At 41.1% G+C, this 15,743-nt stretch overlaps 1 long non-coding RNA gene across 5 annotated transcripts; it reads left to right on the forward strand.

The window, feature by feature from the left end:
- The first annotated feature begins 1,438 nt into the window (after window positions 1–1,438).
- On the forward strand, window positions 1,439–10,216 carry LOC140337030 (uncharacterized). Of its 5 annotated transcripts, XR_011921982.1 has the most exons (4): window positions 6,261–6,465; window positions 9,221–9,311; window positions 9,713–9,899; window positions 9,983–10,216. It is a non-coding gene; the product is annotated as an uncharacterized lncRNA (long non-coding RNA). The 5 variants fall into 5 exon arrangements; XR_011921981.1 differs by lacking the exon at window positions 6,261–6,465 and adding an exon at window positions 1,439–2,443 and having other exon boundaries at window positions 9,713–10,216; XR_011921980.1 differs by lacking the exons at window positions 6,261–6,465; window positions 9,713–9,899 and adding an exon at window positions 1,439–2,443.
- The last annotated feature ends 5,527 nt before the right edge of the window (window positions 10,217–15,743 follow it).

A 15,743-nucleotide genomic window follows, 5' to 3' on the forward strand; every position in this document is an offset into this window, starting at 1 on the left:
AGCCGGGCAAGAAACAAGTGTCATGATCATCCTATGGGAGGAAATGGCTGACACTCATCATGAATGCTGCTTTGCCATCTTTCCCTGTAATCCTTGGGGAGGGGGCATTCCAGGGGCACCTAAAAACTACAATAGGCCTGGTCATCCCAGAGTGCTTTTTCTGTGCACCGGGCTCGTTTCCCTTTTTGCTTATTCGGCACAATGCCTCTTTTCAAGGCTAGCTGCAACTAGTCTTCAATGGACAGTTCTTTATCTCTTACCCAATATTATCACTGAGCACTATTTTTTCATTTTTTTGTTTTTTTTTATGTCACTAGTGTGTTTTTGTGTGTGGCGCTTGAATGTAGAAGGCTGGTAACCTTATGGACTCAGCCCTGATGTTCTTGCAGAGCTACCTGGCCATATAGTTGGTTGCCCTCCATTAGCGGAAGTCTTCCTTTGGGGGGAGCTCCGTAAATAGTACTTGGTGGGCTGGCTATGGCTAGCCCGCAAGGAATGGGGCCCACTTAATTTCCCCCAGGTGGGTCAAGTAACCCAGTTCCCCTATCAGAAGCGTTATGCCCCTGGGGGGTCAGGGAAAAGTGGCCCTTCCTCTTTAGAGGCGGACCATAAAAAGACTCCAGTGAACTTTTTTAGTTTAGGTTTTTGCACAGACATGTCTCTGCGAAAAAAAAAAATACAAGCGCCGAGGATATTATTACCAGAATATTGATTTCCTTCGAGTATTTGGCAAAGATCTGTGGAGCGATTTAACGTGAAACAACTTCCACAGAGCAACAGGCACTTCTTGTACTACAGACCAGTCATTGCTTCTCTCTCTCCATGTGCAGAGTGACCTATCTTGTATCTGTCCTCCTATGTAGTTTTCTGCAGGCAGCTTGCAGTAGGTGGGATCCTACCATTGCTATGTACAAAACAATGATGAAGTAAATGCTACTTGTATACAATAAAAAAGTAGGTAGAAGAAAAGGTGCCATACCTGCCGTGCTGCCTGTGCCTTGAATAAAGAGCTTTAACAGATGAGGAATCTTCTGGATCCGATACACTTCCAGGAATGTCAGATTTCTGGTATTCTGCTGCATGTTGTGGTTCCTCCTGCCAGCTGCCCTTTGCATACAGGACGCAGTATTACCATAGTGTCCAGTGGATAGGACTACAGGGTGCAGCAGGAAATGCTGCAATTGACTCACCTGGAAGTATATTGGATGCTTTTCATTCTTTTGGCAGCATAGCTTTTGATGGCCATCAAAAGCAAGTTTTGTTTCTGTGCTTTAATAGAGAAATACAATAAGAGAACATAAAGTAGGTCCCAGTCCAAACATTTAACTCAATGCCCATACCAGGGTACAAACCTTTGGTGGGCAGACAACTGATAAATATTGATGTGCATCAGTGGCGGAAAAAGCAAACAGTAGGCCCTTGTACAGTATTGATTTGGGGCTACTCCATTGAAATGACTTGGAGCCCCTGTTGGCTGAATAGGGTCTGAGGTCCTTGCACAGTGGTACATTTTTCACCTCCTGGTGCCTATTGCCCCTGAATTGCATGATTTAGGAGATTTGCATAGGCTGGGTTTTTGGGGTTTTTCGATGTTGCTGAATTGTGGCAGCTCCTCTGCATCCCCCAGGTCTGCTGTCTCTTTAATGAGCACATGTTCACTCTCTAGAAAGGTGATTTACATAAACTTTGGACTCCATAACTCTGTCTGATCTGCAGCTGTAAATCAGCAAGTTGCATCAGAAAACACTGTGCTGGCTGAATTTATTTTTGGTCATTTGCAGGAATAATAATTTTAAAGTTAAAAGATTGTTTCTATTTTTTACTGATCAGATTTATCCCAACATTTTAAAAAAGACCATAGACAAACTTCAGAAATGTTGAAAACTGTCCCTGGAGATCAGATTTTTAGTTACCATACGTAGCTTAAAGCGAACTCCAGGTAAATATACAGTTGAAATACATTTCAGACAACACAGTGAGCTTAGTGACCTGACATTTTTATTGATGCAGTTGACAATAAATATTTCTCACCTCCCCAACCTCTGAATAACATTGAGGGGACAGCAACAGATAGATGTGTTCACCTCTTTTCTCCTGTCAGCGTGCTTTCCTATAGTGCACAGGGGCATTCAGCACACCAGATTGGCACCTACTGCTGTCCCTATCTGGGTGCTGCTGCCCAGGGAATTATAGAAATCTGAAAACAACCAAACAGATTCAAGTAACTCAAAACAGAAATTGTAAAGCATTGCTTTTGTAATGAACAAATACTTACAGTACCTTCTCATTAGGTACAAAGTCTAAACTTTGTTCTTTTGAAGATTTGAAGCCTCTGCCAAAGTCTGCAGCATTCAGCACCCTGGAAGTGTTGGGTAGCTTCATCCATGTAAAGGTATGAAGACTGAGCTGCTGGTTGAAGAAACGGACGTGGACAACCAGAAAAGTAATTATACAATTGATGATGAGTTTTTGAGGGTGACCTAGTTGCTTCAGGCTGTAGTCCTCAGCTTTTGCATCCTGCACCTCCTCGTTAAAATCTAATCTGATCTCTACCTGCTCTCTAAATGATTTTTACCACTGACTGTGCATGTTCGTCATTTCCTAGTATATATGAACAATGGCTTTTCACCAACACCTTACCAAGGAAGCCATGTTTTTTTCAGCACCCCCATTGGCTAATTTCAATGGCACTCTGTGTAAACCCAAAGGTCACTTAGACTAAAAGTTAGTCCATGTTTTCTTCTTGGCAACTCTTGAGCTTCCATCTTTCTGTGCTGGTGTGGAATTTAGGAGTTATCAAGAGTTAAGTCAAGAAAAAACAACATTTGGCTGTCGAAGGTTACCAGTGGAGATCACCTGGAGGTTCACAAGGCTGTAACACAGAAAGGTATAGAACAGTTTTTCTCAACCAGTTCCATAGAACCCCAGGATTTCAGCGGTTTCTTGAACAATGAGCAGTTTGTTCCTCTCAGGTCAGTTTAAGTGACACCAATGATCTTTTTGGCTATATGTAAGGGTGACATTCTTCCCAATGGCCAGCAATGTAAAAGGAATTCTTCCTTCTCACCACCACATTACTATATTGTGGGCTGTGGATATAGTAATTATAGAAGGTGTTCACCAAGACCTGAAAGTGATTTCAAGGGTTCCCCCATGTAAAAAGATCGAAAAACACAGTTATAAACCATCAAAAATGAAGGTCCTACATTTCCGGAATGAGTGCCTAATTTGTTTTTGGTGCAGCTGCTGAAAACAATAACAATTTACAAAGTGACTTATGAGGATAATAAATATGTGAAACGGGTTGCTCTTTTTCATTAAATAAAAAAAAAGAAAAAAAAGACGTGACCCAAGCAAACACAAATAGCCGACTTAACTCTGAGCCTTATTAAAAGGTCTCCATTCTCACGTTCTCGGTTGTATTGTGGTCAGGCATACTGAGCCAGCAGTGGCTTCTGTTGAGCTTTGGTCTCTCCCAAATGTTATGAGAATTTCTACAAACTTTATCCAGAAGTGGGAACATTTATATATAGATGATAGTTACAAGCTGGTGAACAGAATTCCCTTGGGCGGTTCTCAGTCACATTTCCCACCCGTTGTGATGGAGGCTCGTTGCTTAGGTGTCTGGCACAGAATATTTTCGCTATAAGCACAGTTGGCCAACATATGTGAAATGGAATGTGAGTTTATCCTGAGTGCTGCATAAGATAGATAAATGCTGAATTACTGAACATCTTTATTTATTTTACTGTAAAAAAATGTATGAAGACTGCTGGTGATCTCCAGTACCAGGTTGACCAGGCCTGAAGGGTGCTTCTATGGTAATCTTCTTACAGGTCTACATGGGGCAACAGCTATGTAATGGTTATGGTATGTTCCAATCAAACAATTCTGCATGCAAGGTTAACCAATTTGCTTTTATTAAATGGTCAGTCCACCTAGAACTGTTGTAGTTATGTCTGGAACCTGGTACCCTAAGGCAGCCTTATGATCTCCGTCATAGTTCTTGATTGAAAATTTTGTTTGGCTCTGCCTTGGTTTGAGTGTTTTCAGCTTCAGGAATGGTGGGAACTTTTCCATATTGGCACAGCAGAAGTCTTTGCAAGATTTGTCCCCAGTGTCTACCACTGTAGAGGGTCTTGGTTCTCCCATCATACTGTGATTTCTGTTCTTTTATTGGAGGGTGTCCTTACCCCGCCAACCAGATGCAAGGGTTTATGCTATGAGGCCAAGGTCATTCTGGTGAGGCAGTGAAGTTTTTTGTGGAAAGTGTAACATTTTCAAGACTAGAGAATGTAAAATTTATGGGTTTTACGGGTGTTGAAAAATCGAATTTTGCCATACAGCCATGGCCTTAATAAATGGAAGACTGTGCCATTGTAGGAAGCTTCCATTCTCATACTCTAGTTCTCTCCTGTGGATTACAGCATCCTATTGACTAGTAAGGGTGTCCATTGGCTAATGGTGGCCAATGATGCAAATTGTGACCAGTCTTGCTTGGTTGCAATGTGGTTCTTCTTCTCCACCCATCATTGGCCAATGGGATAGACATCATCACTAGTCAACTGGAAGGTGCAATTGGCAAGAGGAAACTGGAGTTTGAAAGTGGAAGCTGTGATCAATTTAGAGATCCCTGACTGTGTATAACTTCTATAATCATGGTTTCAATTAGCAATGGACAGTCAAAAATGTGACTTCTGAGTGAATAGAAAAGGGTTTTCTTTAACCTCTTCAGCTTGCTTGATGGGTTTATATTCATCAGCTAGTCAACCAATTTAGGATAGCATGCAAGCCATCCAATGCACCCAAAAGCCACTGTTGATTGTCCAGCACCAGATATCTACATCCCAGTTTTAACCATTAATGCCCTCCTAGAACACAAATTTCCATAAAACAGTGTTAAAAGATGAATCCAGACCTTAAAAGAAAGTTCCACCACAAATGAGCAGCTTCTAAAATGAGTTTTGCCTCTGTTGTAAATAATAAACCTTCTTGTTTATGCAGCCTGACTCCTCTGTTTAATAATTTATAAATAAATTCATGCTGTTTATGCACTCCTAATAATGTGACTGTAAATTAAAAATCACTCGCTGGTTTGTGTTGTTGAATAGCAAACACAGCTGATGTTCCCAAAATATATCCCGTAACTCCCCGGCGGCCTGCAAGGGGAAAACAAAATGTTCATTAATTACAGAGTGGATTCGGCTTACTGTAGATTTCTCCAAACACACAGGAGAGCCTTGTACCATTCGCAGCACTTTTCCATATTCCGGCACATGCAGAAATGAGGCACTGAGAGCAGCCACGTATCTATAGAAATGTACAACACGCAAGTTGACTTTATGAGCCACTTTTAGAAATGCGCCAGATACGATAAATACTTAAGCATTTCCGAAATGCGTAAGTTCCATATTGACTTTCTTTCTGTGAACTGAAGTGGCTTTCTAGGAGAAGCTATTTCTGAAATTTTGGGTTTGTAATGTCTTTACTGTTTGCTTGATGGAGGATAAGGTCTATGTACTCAGAATAATCACTACAAAGAAAATTTGTATATTTGCAGGCTCCTCCAGGGCCCTGGGTAATGACCCCTGGACAAGCCTGCAATCACTATTGTTTCTTTTGAGCTCGCTCCTGTCTGTCAAGCTCCCCCTTATATTTGCACAACCTGTAGGTTTCTAGAAAGAACATTCTTTGGTTGCATACAGCAAACCAGTGGCTATCTGTAGGTGGATTTATTGAGTCATAGATGAGTAGACACATGCAAGGAATAAGCTCTGCAGGTTGTTGAGTATTTGCCTTTTCCAATGTTGTTGTGCCCATGTGTTCTGAGTGGCAGGCAGTGACTGTGGTTGCCAATTAGAAGCCATTGCAAACCACATCCAGCACATTGAATGACAGTGCCTGGGGAAAGGAAGGGCATAAGAACCCTGTCTGCCCACCTATCAAGTGCTGCCACCATGCCTTATGTTGGGTTTATCTACCTGCTTCTTGGTTCCTATCCCAGGGGTACCTACAAGTTACACCAACACATTACAGGGAATATCAGTCACATTGATAAAGGGGAAGTGGTTCATATCCTCTACAAAGTGTTTCATAATACAACGTCTCTACATTCTCCCAAACCAACTGCCTTCTGCTGATTAGCTAATGTTCCTGTTTTGTAATGACTCAAGTCGTGGTTTTGTATGTAGTCATTTCCTTGCGACATGATCCTTATTTCAGCGAAATTTGGGCTCAGGACCCTATTTCATCAGCATTGACCCCCAAAGTATGCTCTGCATCTCCTTTTATCTGTGTGGGTGAAGAGGGACCCTGGAAATGGAGGAGCTTTCATGGAAGTGTAATGTGAAATTCACTTTTCATAGGTGATTATTTCATTAGAGAATCCCGGGTCTACCTTCAGAAAATGTGCTGGAAAGTATTGCACCAATGGCCACAGATGCCAAGAGGCTCTTTATAAACAAGGTAAAAATTACAACGCGTTTTGGAGGCTCCTCCATTTATTAGGGTTTAAAAGTAATGTGAACTGGAATAGCAGGACCGGTGAAGAACTTATTATGGGGTGGCTAAGTTCATCAGGCCCATATTTGCCACTAGGAGAGGTAGGCATGCCTAGAGGGCAGAAGTGGTTGTCAAGGTTCCCCTTCTCCTCCTCTAGCCCTCATTAAATGCTGCAGCATCCCCCACAGAGCGAAGAATAGAGACTCACAAACTGGTATCATGACATGCTGCAGCTGCAGGTGGTTTCACATAGGAGGTGTTTCAGGCTGGCCAGCAAAGCCGGATATGTTTTGGCTGCCCGCTGGCACTGCTTGTTTATGGGATCACAAGGGATGACATGCTGAGGCTGAGTCTGGCTGCTGCATTGCAATTTTCTGTTTAGTTTTTAAAATTAGGAAAAAAGTAATCCCAATAAGGGGGTGCAGCCAGTGCCAAAAGGCAGAGTTTATGACCCCGGGCTTTCTGTGCCAATAGGTTCCTGATATGTAAATTGTGTTCCATTCACACTATAGCATGAAAGTCATAAAACACTGACATTTCCAAGGACAAAAATATCTGAACTGACAAATATAGAAGTAGCTGTGTCTCCCGCCCATCCGAATGCCACAGATACACTTCAGGTCCCACAAAACATTCAGCTCCTCAAACATTATCCTAAGTTATTCATTCCATCCAAGCCAACGTTTGATTCACGCTGAGCTCGGCATATAAATATGGTCTTTTGTCCCAGGCAGAGCGATGCTGTATATTTCAGTAACATTTCAGCCTGGAAACACAATGGTCACCTCTGTCTGCCCGCTGGCACCAAACCAGGCAGATACGTGGCAGAAAATATCCAAAAACTAAAGGAAACCTCCTGATGCAAGGAAAGTTTAGATTTTGATTGGTTTATGGCATTTTGGCCACATAGAGAGCTTTTCAGAAATATGATACGCTTGCTGTATGCTGTCCCATGTCACCAATTCATCTACAGACTTGTTTTTCAGATCCATACAGGAGGTGTTTTTGCCAAAATAGAGGCCCTGGGCATATAAAAAGTGGGGGCCCCAAATGCACATCATTGCAGCTCCCCACACTCTTGCTATTCTGTTAATTGGGGTGCTAAATAGGTAGAGGGCCCAGGGCACTTGCCAAGTTTTGAACCCCTAATAAAACCCTTTATGATACTTCCCCCACCTCCTAGATTGTAAGCTCTTAGGGGCAGTGTCCTCTCCTCCTCCTGTGTCTCTGTCTGTATCTGACTGTCAATTGCAACCTCTATTTACTGTACAGCGCTGCAAAATATGTTGCCGCTGTATAAATCCTGTTTATTAAAAATAATAAAAATTATATTGTTTTGTTCTATTATGTTGCTGCATTGCTGGCCGTGGTACAATCATTTCTATACTGTTTTCAGAGCATTTTTCCTCTACCTATTGATCTCCAATTGTTGGATTCTCCCTTAATTTCTGTACTAATGAACATGGTAACTAGGGCAAATAAAGGGGGTTAATTCCCAGTGGCACTAAAAACCCCAAAAAACATCTGATCCTTCCCTGCTTTATCTAAAACTAACCTTTACATATACTTAGGGGGCATAATGGGCAAATAGGAGAGAAGGGGATTCCATAGCATTCCAGTTCCCTTCATCCCTTGCCATTCTGTCAATTGGTGCCCTGAGCATTTTCCCAGTTTGTCCCCCATAGCACTGACTATGTGTTTTTGAGTCTCTGAAAACTAAGATACCCCAACTAATACAGCTGGGGTATTTTGGGTCCTGTTGTTCCCCATCAGATAGAAGCAGTAGAAGACTATGTGCGGAATGTTGTGTGATTGTATGTTGGGTATACGATTGGACTTTTCTATAAGGGGCACCACTATGAATGAGAAGTAGAATCAACAATGCAGTAAGAATGTGAAATATTCCACGACATCATGTGACCGAATTGTATGCAGACTGGCAATGTGACAATGAGAATATTAAAAGACATCTTCCAGGGTCACAATCCACACTTCTCCTACCTGTGAACCCCAAATGTATATATCAGATTATTTAGGAATAACTGAACCTTCCTAAAATCCTTTGGTGTCCCGAAGATGCTACCCTGAAATCCATTTACCCCATCAATACACACGTCTTTAAAGTTCCCCATAATCAATGTGGAAAGTAAAATAAAAAATTAAAGTAACCAGTAAGGAGCTGCGTGGGATCACCTAATCACCTGATAGAGGTCTGAACCTATCCTCAAAATTAAATCTAAACTTTATTAAATCAGGCCCAAAGTCTACCAAAACAATCTGTTCGGTTTGTACAAGCAAGGCAATGCTGCATAGCTTTTGATAAATCAGTACAATCAGATTGTATAATGTGTTGGGTTGGTTTTGGACCATTGGATTACAGTATGCTGGAGCTGCTGGGAGAATATTTGGACACACTGGGAACTATAGCCTATTTTGATTGTCATGTACTTGAACAATCTATCCCTGGTCACTGGTCTACATGCCCAGCAATGACATTCTACTTAATATTATATTTCTGGCAGTTTGATTACTGGCAGGTCAGGCTGTGGTTGGCATCTCTGATGCTGCTGGAGGGAAAGATGCTGATTCAGAATATGAAAGGGATGGCATTCTTACATTAAGCAACAGCACCATCTTGTGGCGAAATCTAGAATTGCACAGAAATGATCCACCTTTTTATATACCTATGTCCTCTTACTTTCTGCTGCTGTGTCTTCAGGACTGGAACTGAAAAGGAAACATCCAGTGAGGACATCTCGTCCAGAGACAAGCACGATATTCCCTCTAAACCTGTTATGGATGAAATTATTGTAAGTACTGAGATGTTTTTTGTATAATTCTTGGCAGTAATATTGTGTTACAACACTAATAGATTTTTGACATAGTCCCACTTGTTTTTGATACATTTGGGGAATTGTAATGCTTGGGGGGCTTTAGGATTGGATTAGCCATATGGTCTTGCTGGAATGCTATGGAATTAGCGATCTAAATAAGATCATTTTTTAAGTGATGTCTCATCTTGGATAATGATCGAATGATATAGTCACATAGACTAGAATTACTTTTGTGACTTATAACATAAGGATATGGATCCAGTGTAAGGATATATGGGGAGACATTTATATGGGAATAAATATGTGTGTGTAGATATTTACATGTATAAAGATAACTTTGGACATCTCACCTATGTACCTTTTGGTACGTTACACAGTGATTGAATCTAGTTTTTGAAGATAACGGCTTATGAACATTACTAATAATAATTGGAGAAGTACTGAATGTTACTGTGGAGAACATATATGGGACACCGCCATCTCTGTATGTTGTGATTTTAATCCTGCCTTTTGCCTGCCTTCATACTAAGGGAATAAGCATACTGGTGATTGTAACAACCTTTGGTATGTATAGAACAATTTAGTTATGTTGAAGAAATTATGTATACAATGAAATTGTACTTATTGTTTTTTGTGTCATGTTGTAGTGCTGATACCTCTACTAGCTGTACCAATTACATCCCTGAGGAAGCGGACATAGTCTGCGAAACGCGTTGGATGATCTCAACATATGTAATGTGTACAATGCATCTAGCCCATGTATGTTAGAATGTCAATTAGACCCTTCCCAACATTTGATATAGGGGAAGAGGCATGTATCTTTTAATTGTTGTTTTTTAATGAAGGAAATAAAAGATGTATGATAATTTTTATAATATCCACTACTGGTAAAGTCCCATATCTTTTTGCTTTTGTATTATTTATTGTATGTTGGGGATGGTGGCAGGATTATAAGTGTTAGAAAACCAGACGATATAAATGATAAAAAACTGCTATACATTTGCATGCAGCTGCACAATTTAGAAACCATGCAAAAAATTCAAAATTCAAAGTTTCTGAAACTCACCCATTCACTTGAATAGAAGAGGTTGAGACATTGGTCAGGCCCACAGAAGAACCCTACGGCCTGAATTGGGCCTTTAAAATTCCTGGCTCCAAAATAAAAAAACAGTTTTGGCGTTGGTCGCAATTTAATTCAAAACTGCTGGTAATCACCAACCCCGCAAAGGTGGCAAGACATTTGCGACCTTTAAAAAAAATGCCACCCCTTGTGGCTCCCCAATCTATTTACTCCAATCCCAGTGCCGCAGATCGCTCATAAGATTTGATTAGAAAGAACCAATTAAACTTCGGAGCAGCATTACAGGTGTTGTGCTCGTTTCCCAGGAATTGGAACGCGCCTGATGATAATCTGCTTTATTTCTTTATTGCAATTAAATAATTAACCTACGAATGACCCCGGCCACAGCGGAGAAATCAGCTGACGTTAATAAAAAAAAATGCAATGATTAGGGACAGATGTCAGTGAAGCAATAAAGGGAGAGCAGCGAGACGGCGGCGATGTCCCACGAGCCTCGTAACTCTTCCAAGGACTATGTGTACGGAAAACGGCAGCAGAAGAGAACCACAGAAAACTAACAGAAACCTTCCAATGGAAACAAGCTTGGTTTTTTTGTGTCTTATGATGGCTTCCCAAATCCTGGATGTACCTATCGCTCATCTGAAAGGGGCACCACCAACTTTGTGGCCTCCAGAGATTTTAAAAAGACCTGAAGTGGGAAGATCAGATTACACACACTGCTAAATAATTTCTAAATAGTTATACAGATAGCTTTCATATCTCTCCTAGCAGTTATTTTAAATGGGATTGGTCAATTATAGAGAGACTGCCAAAAAGCATGCAGGCTGTTTTAGCTTAGCATTCTTGGCCAAGTATGTTAGGGATGTAGCTTGTACTATATATTATAATATACTGCACTATAATATTTATATTGTACATGTTTGTAAAATCAGCTAAAACACAATATATAATATCAGTATACAAACTCATTTTAATAAGGAAATTATAGTAATTTGTACCATAATAGATTCTGATGTTCCTAGGAACATTCATCATTAATATTAATAGATTACAATCCATTATTACAAAAAAATAATAAAACAAATAGCTATCTCCAACCGCACAACTATGAACCTCTGGAGACAGAAGAATGCAATCAGAGCTGCAGGAAGCACAGGTGATTGTAATAAAAACTCTGTAACAAGCACCAATTAAACACAAGCAATTCATTACCTTCCCACAGACCGAAGCATCAATATCCTGCGAGCTGGAATAAACCGCATTATGGAGGCAGTTAACTCTCTAGTGCCACAAGTGAGTAGGTCACAGTGAGCCAGACAACCAATCAGAAATGAGCAGCAATGCCTCCCTTGTAAAAGTGACAGTAGGACAGATAACAATGCCACATTGAAGTGTTCTACTTTAGGTATGGCTTTTATCCAAAAGTGCCAACGCATTTTGTGGGCACAGAACTTAATCAGGGCTGCAAAGTACATGTAAAACATAAGGCTGTGTTCACGCTGGCCATGAGGTTGTAGTGCGGTTACCGCTTACTCATGCCAGGGAACAGCTGCCTCTGGGGTGCGCTACATGTAGCTAAACCCAGCAGCAGCCCCATAGAGAATGAATAGGGGTGGCAGTGAGTGGTACTAATATTGTTCACTGCTGCCAGCCGTCACATGTGCAGATGTTTAGGAACCAGCGCTGCGGTGACCAACCAACTGCTGGGAGCCAAGCAGGGTCGCTTGATTCCAAAGTAGGTCTCTAAGGCTTCCCTAAATCATTTCTTTAATATGATTGGAATTGTGCCCAACTGTATACAGACAGCAATTCCTGATGCAGGCTGACAACACTTAGTCACTGCCTTGCAATTAGAAGCAGCGTTGTCATTATGAGGTGCATGCTCCTTCAATTGGCTGATCAGTCCGCAGGTTGCATGCACAGACCAGATAGGCGCCTTAATAGGCAATGGAGCTAAAACAGCAGGCTGGCAACATTGCTGGTAACTGTAAGGCAAAGGCTTAATGTGGTGCGCTGGTGCTGGCAGAATCTCAAAGGGGAAAAAAAACCCCATGAGCCCCTGAAACGCAATACTTTTGTCATATTTGGCTTGCTCCTACGTTCTACTCATTGAAAATAGCACTCAAAACACACTTTTTCAGACTTGCCTACCCCTCTTTTTCTGTCTCCTAAAACACTCACTACTTCCTATCGCTCCATATCTCCCCTCCTGTTGTGTGATACTTCCCTCACCGCCTAGATTGTAAGCTCTTCAGGGCAGGGTCCTCTTCTTCTCCTGTGTCACTGTCTGTATCTGTCTGTCATTTGCTACCCATATTTTTTTTGTACAGCACTGCATAATATGTTGGCGCTATCTAAATCCTGTTTACTAATAATAATATTAATAAGTTTGTATGATACATTTTTTTTAATTCAAACTGGACTTTACATGATTGTTTTCAGGCCATGCTTGGGTAGAGAACAGGGTTGACATAGGAAGGAGCAAAGGCAAGCCAATGGGCCAGGATTCTTCTATTAGATCCTCACACTATGACAGGAAGTATTTTACTATCAGATCACAGGTGACAACATAAAAAGAAAAATGAAAAAACATGTAGCCACAACATCCACAGCCTGCCAAGCTCAAACATCCACTTATTGCTCGCAATGATCAAATCATCTCCTTATATAATAATGGAGGCACGGGGAGAGGAGTTGTCTTTGAATAGCAGAGCGCTAATAAGTGGCTATGAAACATGTCACAATGCTAACTGCTGTGTGAATTGTGTGCACCTGCATGTGTGGGTGTCACATCAGTTCCCAGCCATTGTTTCCAGCATTATAAGCTTGTAAAGCGATGTTTCTTATTCCACAGGGAACCTGCAATCAGAAGGCAATGTATACATGTACACATCTCATGATCTTCCATTAACTAGACGGCTCCAAAGCTCTCATCTCATTGTACCTCTCATGCAGCTCCTGGGGACTGCTATTGTCTTTCTAGTTTTTTTTTTTTTTTTGTATGTAAAACACAATATATTTTGTAACAAATTAATACACACAAATCAGTTTATAATCATTCCAGTATTTGATTTAAAGAGGCCCTGTCTACTGAGTCATGCTGGTCTATGGATGTATGGCCCATCCTGTCATCAGTTTATAATCTCCTTTCCAGAGCCCTACAGCCACCACTCCAAAATCCTCCCTTCTTCATGTGATGGGGGGGCGCATGCTGCCTCATAGATGGAAGCTTGGAGTAATTTGAAGAAGCTGGAAATGAGCAGAAAGCCTTACTGGTATGCAGGTTAGCCTTAAGTACGGTTTATTCTACATTTGAAAATGCATGTGTTTCCAATGCACAGATGCATTTTATTTGCCCTTTTCCTTTACTATCCCTCCCCGAAATCCTGGTCACCTGACTAACACTGCAGCATGGTACCACATGCTCAACTGTGCTCCCATTCAGCTGTATTGGGGAGGTTGAGAACCACTTTGTGCCAGCTTTTGCACTGCGACACAGTTCCTGTGATAGAGTTATGTTGCTTCTAGCTATGCAGTTGCTTTTCCTCCGCTGATGGAACAACCACATTGCAACCACAGTCATGTGCACTGATTAAACATTTTGCATTTTTTGTGCATTACTATTGGTACATAATGACCATGTGACCTATTTTTTCTAAAAGCACACAAAGATGTAGGAAACTGTTTAAAAATTCTTCATATTGTTCTGTAACACAACACAGGGATGTGGAGAGTTTCATAAATTATAACCAAATCTATTAGCACTGTGCTTTTGGGGCAACGTAGAGATACAGTTAGGTGCAGGTATTACATACTGGCGTAAAGGGAACATAAGTTAAAGGGACAAGGGGACAGGGTCTGCAAAAATAAACACTGTAGGTTTCCTTCTAAACACTTTTAGTTTAATGATTTTAGAAAGTCGTAGGAGGGGTGGTGGGAGAATTATGAGAGAACAATGCTCCCCCTCATCCACCCAATACATTGAATGGGAACCTGTTTTTGGATGAACGGCTTATAAAGTTAACAACAGCTGTGTCACTTCTTTGATGTGACTTTCATTACCACCTTTAGAAAATGTAATTGCACAGATCTTTATTTGCAAGGCACAGAGCTGAATCATGCAGAAAATTTGTTTACATGTTCGTACCTGAACCAGGTCAGCATCTCAAAGCATTGTGGCAAAGAAATTAGCACGACACCCAGGTAACTTTATGAAGATGTGATGTTGCCTTCCATCATCAACACGCTGATGAAACTTTTTAATGAAAATGTTTTTATTTCCTTTTCTGTTTTAGACCCGGTGATATCATTATAAGGTGTTTCTCTATGCAAAGCTAGCAGACCGTGATTGGTTCTCCTACGTTTTGTCTGTTCTGCAGCTTTACCGAATTTAGATTCCTGTGTTCCATCATGACCGAGCACAATTTTGTTTTGTCCGCAATGGCTTAGTTCTGTGTCACAATGATTGTGCAGATTGGACATCGATCCTAGAAACAGAGGTGTATCCGGGGATAGTCATAATTGGCAGCAAAGGTCATCTGAATCACTGCAATAAGGATGGTATGGTCACCCTCCTGCCTCTCCGTAACACATCATTTCTTGACTCACTAAACTAATATTTTGTTGAATAACAAATGTTTCTGCTGCACATCTGTCTTGCATGGAGTCCTCCAATTTCTGGCACCTCTTCACAGGTATCCCAGTCCAGGATGATCAGACCGCATTGCACAATTTTTGGTTTTGTCAGAAAAACCATTTTTGGTCATTTCACAAGTTTTCCATTGTATTAAAGTGAGGGATTGGGCTAGCCCCTCCATAACGTCAATCATAACGTTGGTCTACAACCAAGCCTTTGCTCATTTACAGGTGTTTATGGGGTTGTTGTCCTTTTGAAATATCTATTTCCTCTTCGGCATACAGCAACATGACTGCTTCAACAAGTATTGTGATGTAACCAAACTGATCCATGTATGTGATAAATAGGCCAAACACCATGGTATGAGAAACATCCCTATATCGTGATGCCTGCGCCACTATGCTTGATTCAGTGTTTTGGGGTCATCGTACAAACTGTCTGCGGCCCCTAGATCCAAAAAGAACAATCTTACTTTCATCAGTCTGTAAAATGTTGCACCATTTCCACTTTACGCCATTCAATGTGTTCTTGGGCTAACTATCACCTCTTCAGCATTTTTTTTTTCAACATTAGGCCATTGTAGAGGCTTCTTGACAATAGCTAAGCTTCACATAGGAGTCTTCTAATCATAACTTTGGACCTTCTTTCATCTTCCTGGAACGGATCATTGGCTAAGCTAATCCTTGTAAAA

The sequence above is a fragment of the Pyxicephalus adspersus genome, chromosome 8 (genome assembly GCF_032062135.1).
Source record: "Pyxicephalus adspersus chromosome 8, UCB_Pads_2.0, whole genome shotgun sequence".
NCBI classification, from domain to species: domain Eukaryota; kingdom Metazoa; phylum Chordata; class Amphibia; order Anura; family Pyxicephalidae; genus Pyxicephalus; species Pyxicephalus adspersus.